Source organism: Taudactylus pleione, unplaced genomic scaffold (assembly GCF_031769625.1).
Source record: "Taudactylus pleione unplaced genomic scaffold, aTauple2 ptg000092l, whole genome shotgun sequence".
In the NCBI taxonomy this organism is placed as follows: Eukaryota; Metazoa; Chordata; class Amphibia; order Anura; family Myobatrachidae; genus Taudactylus; species Taudactylus pleione.
This window is the reverse complement of record NW_028284494.1, coordinates 17476956-17483190: the sequence shown is the minus strand read 5'-3', so window position 1 is coordinate 17483190 and position 6235 is coordinate 17476956. Positions and strand designations below refer to the sequence as shown.

Below are 6235 nucleotides of genomic sequence, written 5' to 3'. Positions count from 1 at the left end.
ACATTTTTTTCCTTTTATTTTACTGCAGTGTTGTCACTTTTCGGTGTGCCTAATTTGTTACAGAACCAATTATTGTATGAAATTTTAACTTTTTTTTTTTTTGCAGTGCCATCAATTTCTTTTGCTGGCTATTACAGAACCAAAGCAGAGGCAGGAAGCTTGCCCAGCGGATGTACACAGCAGAAACTGCATCGGCATTCCATTCTTTTGCAGGCAGCACAGCCCAGTGAGCCAGGTATGTGCCAAATCTGACTTTGTATATTTTATAGGGACAAGGTGGCCTATTTCTGGATTAGGGCATGTAGAATGAAGCTGTAATGTGGGCATAAATTATTGTATGAAATTCTAACCTTTTTCTGTTTTCTTTTTTTTTTTTGTTGTTTTGCAGTGCCATCGATTTCTTTTGCTGGTTATTACAGAACCAAAGCAGAGGCAGGAAGATTGCCCATCTATATTGGTTGCGAACATATGGCATCTTCAGATTTCCCTAAATACGGTAAAATCTTGTTGTTGTTTTATTTTTTGTAATGGTCGCAAATTTTAGGATGGTTTTTTTTACATATTGTATTTAAAAAGTGTACTTATTTTACTTGGTAGACAAGGAGTGGTACTCAATTATGCCTTATTTTCTTGAGTTATGTGGAATCTGGGCCTGATTCAGAGATTAGTTAAATTAATTTGGTTAAGTTAATTTTAAAGCTGCATACACACACAACGATTTAGTTAATGAACGATTTTAGTAAACGATTTTCTCCCTTGAAAAAATTAACTAAAATCGTTTACTAAAGTTGTTCATTTACTATGTTCATTTAAATGTAATGAACGATTTTTGCATATTCCCTTACTGAAAATCGTTGAGTTGACAAGTCTGACTGAACTACAAACTACAAATGTGAACGCGCATGAACGAAAATCGTTCATCGTTTGACGCAGAAAGTGAACGATTTTTACAAACGATTATCGTTTAACGATAATCGTTCAAAAAATCGTTGTGTGTATGCACCTTAAGCGTTTCTTGTGTTCATAACACTGACACTTGGCAGCAGCATTTCCAGATCACAAATACTGTGATATTATTGTGAAATATTTTTATTTAGAAGACAGACAATGTTTAGGCAGTTTTTTTATAAAGTAATTTTAACCACACATACTGGAGTTGATAATGGAGTGGTCTGAAAAATGCAGGTGTATGAGACCATATGACTGCTGTTACATGGGCGTGCATTAATTACCCCTTGTGATCTACGCAGTAATAATGCAGCTTTGTGTGTCAGGAGAGCTGGCAAGGCTGCGGCAGGCAGGTCAGACTTGCCGCAAGATGGCCGCTGATGTGAGTCATTGGTACAGATATTTACGCAGGTATGCATGTCGCATGCAGGTATGGAGGCAGTAGTGGTCGTCTTTATGTTTGGGTAATCTTTGTAAATATTAGCATATTTTTGATCTGTGTTGTGTAGGAAATCAGAGCTGCAATTACATTAGTGTCTCTCAGAGTCATGCCCTCTGCACTGCTATAATATGAATTTAGCTGAATTATGTATGGATTGTGGTTAAAGTAGATTATATGGCTGGCAAAACTGGTTGTAATTGAAAATAAACTGCAATTTTAATGAGATGTTTAAGGTTTTTGACATGGTGTAATAGTGTAATGTGCATAAAATCAGCTATTTGCTTTATGATATTTTTTCAATTGTTGGCCTTTGCTATATATTAGTTTTTGGTTTTTTTTTTGGTTTGCTTAAAAAATATATTTTTTTTTCATATTTTATTTATTATTTATTTATTAACAGTTTCTTATATAGCGCAGCAAATTCCGTTGCGCTTTACAATTTGAATCAAGATTAACATTATACTGGGTTGTAAAAGACATACATACATACATGACATACATAAGGGTAAGAGGGCCCTGCTCACAAGCTTACAATCTATAGGGAAATAGGTGTTGATACACAAGGAGAGGTGCTATTGCAAATTGGTCCAGCCCAATTGCAGATATTCTTGGTGTGCTGTATAATCCAATCACACTGGAAAGTTGGCCTGGGGTTAGGAGGATGTTCAATTGAAGAAAGAGAAGATGTGATAGGTGTTTACTATAAGAAGAGAGTTAGATAGGGAGCTATAAAAGGTTAGGTGGGCGGTCCTGGAATCTGATAAGCTTGTCTAAAGAGGTGAGTTTTCAGAGAACGCTTGAATGTTTGGAAACTAGTGGAAAGTCTTATATAAATATAATCTGAAAAATGTCAACTACTGGTAAAAAGAAACCATCTGGTGCAGAATATAGAAGGGCAGAAAAATAAGCTGATTTTCAGGAAAGTAGAAAGAAATTTATGAACCTGCAAGAATATTTTACACCAACAAATTCTATAGCTGTGAATGAAAATTGTAATCAAGAGCTACCAACTTCTGTAATAACTACATTATGTGACTCAAATAACAATGGTGGGGATATTCTAGAGGAAGACGAACCAGACATGCTGTCGATAGATCGGAAGTGGTTGATATTGATGTGCAACACCTCTTCTGAATCTATCAGACCCATTTTTATGGCCTAAAAGTCTTAATAGTAAAATTATAGATCAATTGGTTGTTCAAGGTCCACAACAAGTTCAGCTTAAACAATACCCGCATGATGCAAAAGGTCGTCATTTTTCAAATATTCATTATAGTCGCATACTTGCCGATGGTGAATGTATACCACGTAGATGGTTAATGTATTCTGAAGCCAAAGATCATATATTTTGTTTCTGCTGTGTATGTTTTGATCGAAGCTCAAAATAAAGTTTAGGTAGTGTAGGCATAATGATTGGAGTCATGTCTCTGCAATCCTCAAATCGCACGAAAATTGTTTAAATCACATGGTATGTTATCAGTCATGGATAGAAACTGAAACTAGACTTAAATCAGAAAATACAATTGATAGACTGGAACAAATGTTAATTCAGAAATAATCTGAGCGTTGGAGAAATGTCCTAAATAGATTTATGAGTATAATTCTGTATCTTGCAGAAAATAACATGGCATTTCGGGGTTCACCTGATACATTGTGTACAAAAAACAATGGAAAATACTTGGGTTTAATTGAGTTATTGGCAAAATTTGATCCGGTTATGCAAGAACATGTTGATCATATTTTGAAAGATGAATTGACTGTTCATTACTGTGAAAAGAATATTTTAAATGAATTTATTCAACTAATGGCTGAAGAAGTTCATACTAAAATAATCTCATCCATACAAAATGCTAAATATTTTTCAATAATAGTCGACTGTACACCAGGCATAAGTCATTTTGAACAATTGTCTTTGACTATAAGGTTTGTTGACTTGGCAAATAACAATGCTGAAATATGTGAACGGTTCTTGGGATTTACTCCAATAGTTGACTCCACCGGTAAAGGTCTTTCAGAAGTTCTCAATGAAATTGTTAGAAAAAACTAAATCAACTTAAAACATTGTAGAGGTCAAGGTTATGACAATGGAGCAAACATGAGAGGAAAAAATAGTGGGGTCCAAAAGAGAATCTTGGATCAGAATCCTTTAGCAGTTTTTATGCCTTGCGGATGCCATAACTTGAACCTTGTGCTGTGCGATGCAGAAACATTTTCTGTGAAATCTTGATCTTTATTTGGAATTGTTGGGCGATTATACTCTCTTTTTGCTGCCTCCGTTAATCGTTGGCAGATTTTGATTGAACATGTCAATTCTTTCACTATAAAAAGACCTAGCGACACACGTTGGGAGGCTAAAATCTCCAGTGTCAAAGCTGTTCGCTATCAGATTACTGATATTTATGGTGCACTCATTTCTCTTTCTGAGAGAGAGAAAAAACATGATCCAGAAACTGCACATGAAGCAATTACTTTATCTTATCAACTGAAAGATTTCAATTTTCTGGTTTCATTAGTCATTTGGTACGATATACTGTTCCAAGAAAATGTTATCAGTAAATCAATGCAGACTCAGAGTATGGATGTAAGCACACTGTTGAATTAACAAGGGGTCGCATCAATTTTTTGGAAGAATATATGGTTTTGAGAGGGCTATTACAAGTGCCAAAGACCTTGCTAACCTTCTCAAGTTGAGCCTGAATTTCAACCAACAAAAAGAATACGTTATGCGAAAAGGCATTTCGATTATGAGTAGAGATGATCAACCTATTGCTACACCTAAGAAGCTCTCTGAAATTGAGTTTTTTAATACATTGCTTGACATGGCCCTCATATCCGTTCGAGAAAGATTTAAGCAACTTAATCAGCATGCAGAAACATGGGGTTTCCTTTACAAATTAACTGAACTACCAAAGACAGAGGAGCTTAAAAAGCACTGCTGCAATCTCCAGCTGACTCGTGACTACTGGTGAGGATTCGGATATCGAAGGAGGTCCGCTATGTGATGAACTGATAAGTATGTTGGCAATGCCAACTCCACTTAATATTTTGAATTTTATAAAAAACACAAAACTAGAATATCTATATCCAAATATATGGGTTTCATTGAGAATCTTATTAACTGTACCAGTTTCTGCGATCCTCTATGTCTCAAGAAATGTTAATTTCATTAGCCAGCTTATCGATTGAAAATGATGTAGCTCAAAACATTGATTTCTCAGAAGTAATTAAAAATGTTGCTAGTAAAAAAAGCTAGAAATGTAGTTTTATCTTAATACATTTTTTTTTGTTTAAAGCCAATGTTAAAATTATAGGTTTCCCCTACTCACACTTTTGTATTCTTGAGTAATGGACCAATAACAGTATTTTCTTTGTCTACTAATGCTGTTGTATTCTTCTTGATTAATGGATCAATAACAGTATTTTCTTTGTCTACTAATGCTGTTGTATTCTATTTGATTAATGGATCAATAACAGTATTTTCTTTGTCTACTAATGCTGTTGTATTCTTCTTGATTAATGGATCAATAACAGTACAGGTTGAGTCTCCCATATCCAAAATGCTCGGGACCAGGAGCATTTCGGATTATTACGGTTTTCGGAATACCTGAGGGGGGGGCCCAGCGGGTGCCACGGGAGGCCCGGCGTGTGCTGCGAGTGGGTCCGGAAGGTGTCGCGCGGGTGCTGTGGCGATGGTGAAGCAGGTGTTGTGAGGGCTCCGGCGAGTGAGGCAGAAGGGTCCGGCAGGTAATGTGAAAGGGTGCGGCGGTTGTCACGAGGGGACCGGCGGGTGACGCATAAGGGTCCGGCGGCTGCCGCTGGGGGTCCGGCAGGTGCTGTGGGGGGTGGCCTGGCGTGTGGACCATGCCCACGCCGCTATTCATTGGCCATTATACTAGTGACGTCATGTCACGTCGTGACGTCACAGATGCCCCGAAATATTCCGGTTTTTGGATTTTCGGATATGGGAGACTCAACCTGTATTTTCTTTGTCTACTAATGCTGTTGTATTTTTCTTGATTAATGGATCAATAACAGTATTTTCTTTGTCTACTAATGCTGTTGTATTCTTCTTGATTAATGGATCAATAACAGTATTTTATTTGTCTACTCACACCTTTGTATTCTTGATTAATGGAGTCTTTAATCACCAATAACACAAATTCTATAGCTGTGGATGAAAATTGTAATCAAGAGCTACCAAATTCTGTAATAACTACATTGTGTGACTCAAATAACAATGCTGGGGATTTTTCCAGAGGAAGACGAACCAGATTTGCTGTCTGATAGATCAGAAGTGGTTGATATTGATGTGGATATATATGCAAAACCTCTTCTGAATCTATCAGACCAATTATTATGGCCTAAAAGTCTTATTAGTAAAATTATAGATCAATTGATTTTTCAAGGTCCACAACAAGTTCAGATTAAACAATACCCAAATGATTTAATGGTCATCAGTTTTAAAATCTTCATTATAGTCTCATACTTGTCTATGGTGAATTTATACCATGTGGAGGCTTAATGTATTCTGAATCCAAAGATTATATATTTTGTTTCTGCTGTGTATGATTTGTTCGAAGCTCAAAATCAATAATTTATGTCTACACTACCTAAACTTGGAGTCATGTATCAGCAATCCTCAAATCCTTGGGCGATTAAACATTTCTCGCACAGGGTGCTGGAACACCTGGAACCGGCCCTGGTTGCATTGGTTAGAAAACAATTAGCACCCCAATTACATTCTTCTCTGGTTAACCCCTTGGGAAGATATGTTATCTCTGATGTCACTATTTCAGGCGATCAAGGTTTTTTTCAATTGATATTGGCCAAGCCTAGCCCCTTTAA

The 6235-nt window shown here is 36.5% G+C and overlaps 1 pseudogene; it reads left to right on the top strand.

Moving 5' to 3' along the window:
- The first annotated feature begins 3014 nt into the window (after positions 1 to 3014).
- Positions 3015 to 4643, top strand: LOC148527195 (uncharacterized; annotated as a pseudogene).
- The last annotated feature ends 1592 nt before the right edge of the window (positions 4644 to 6235 follow it).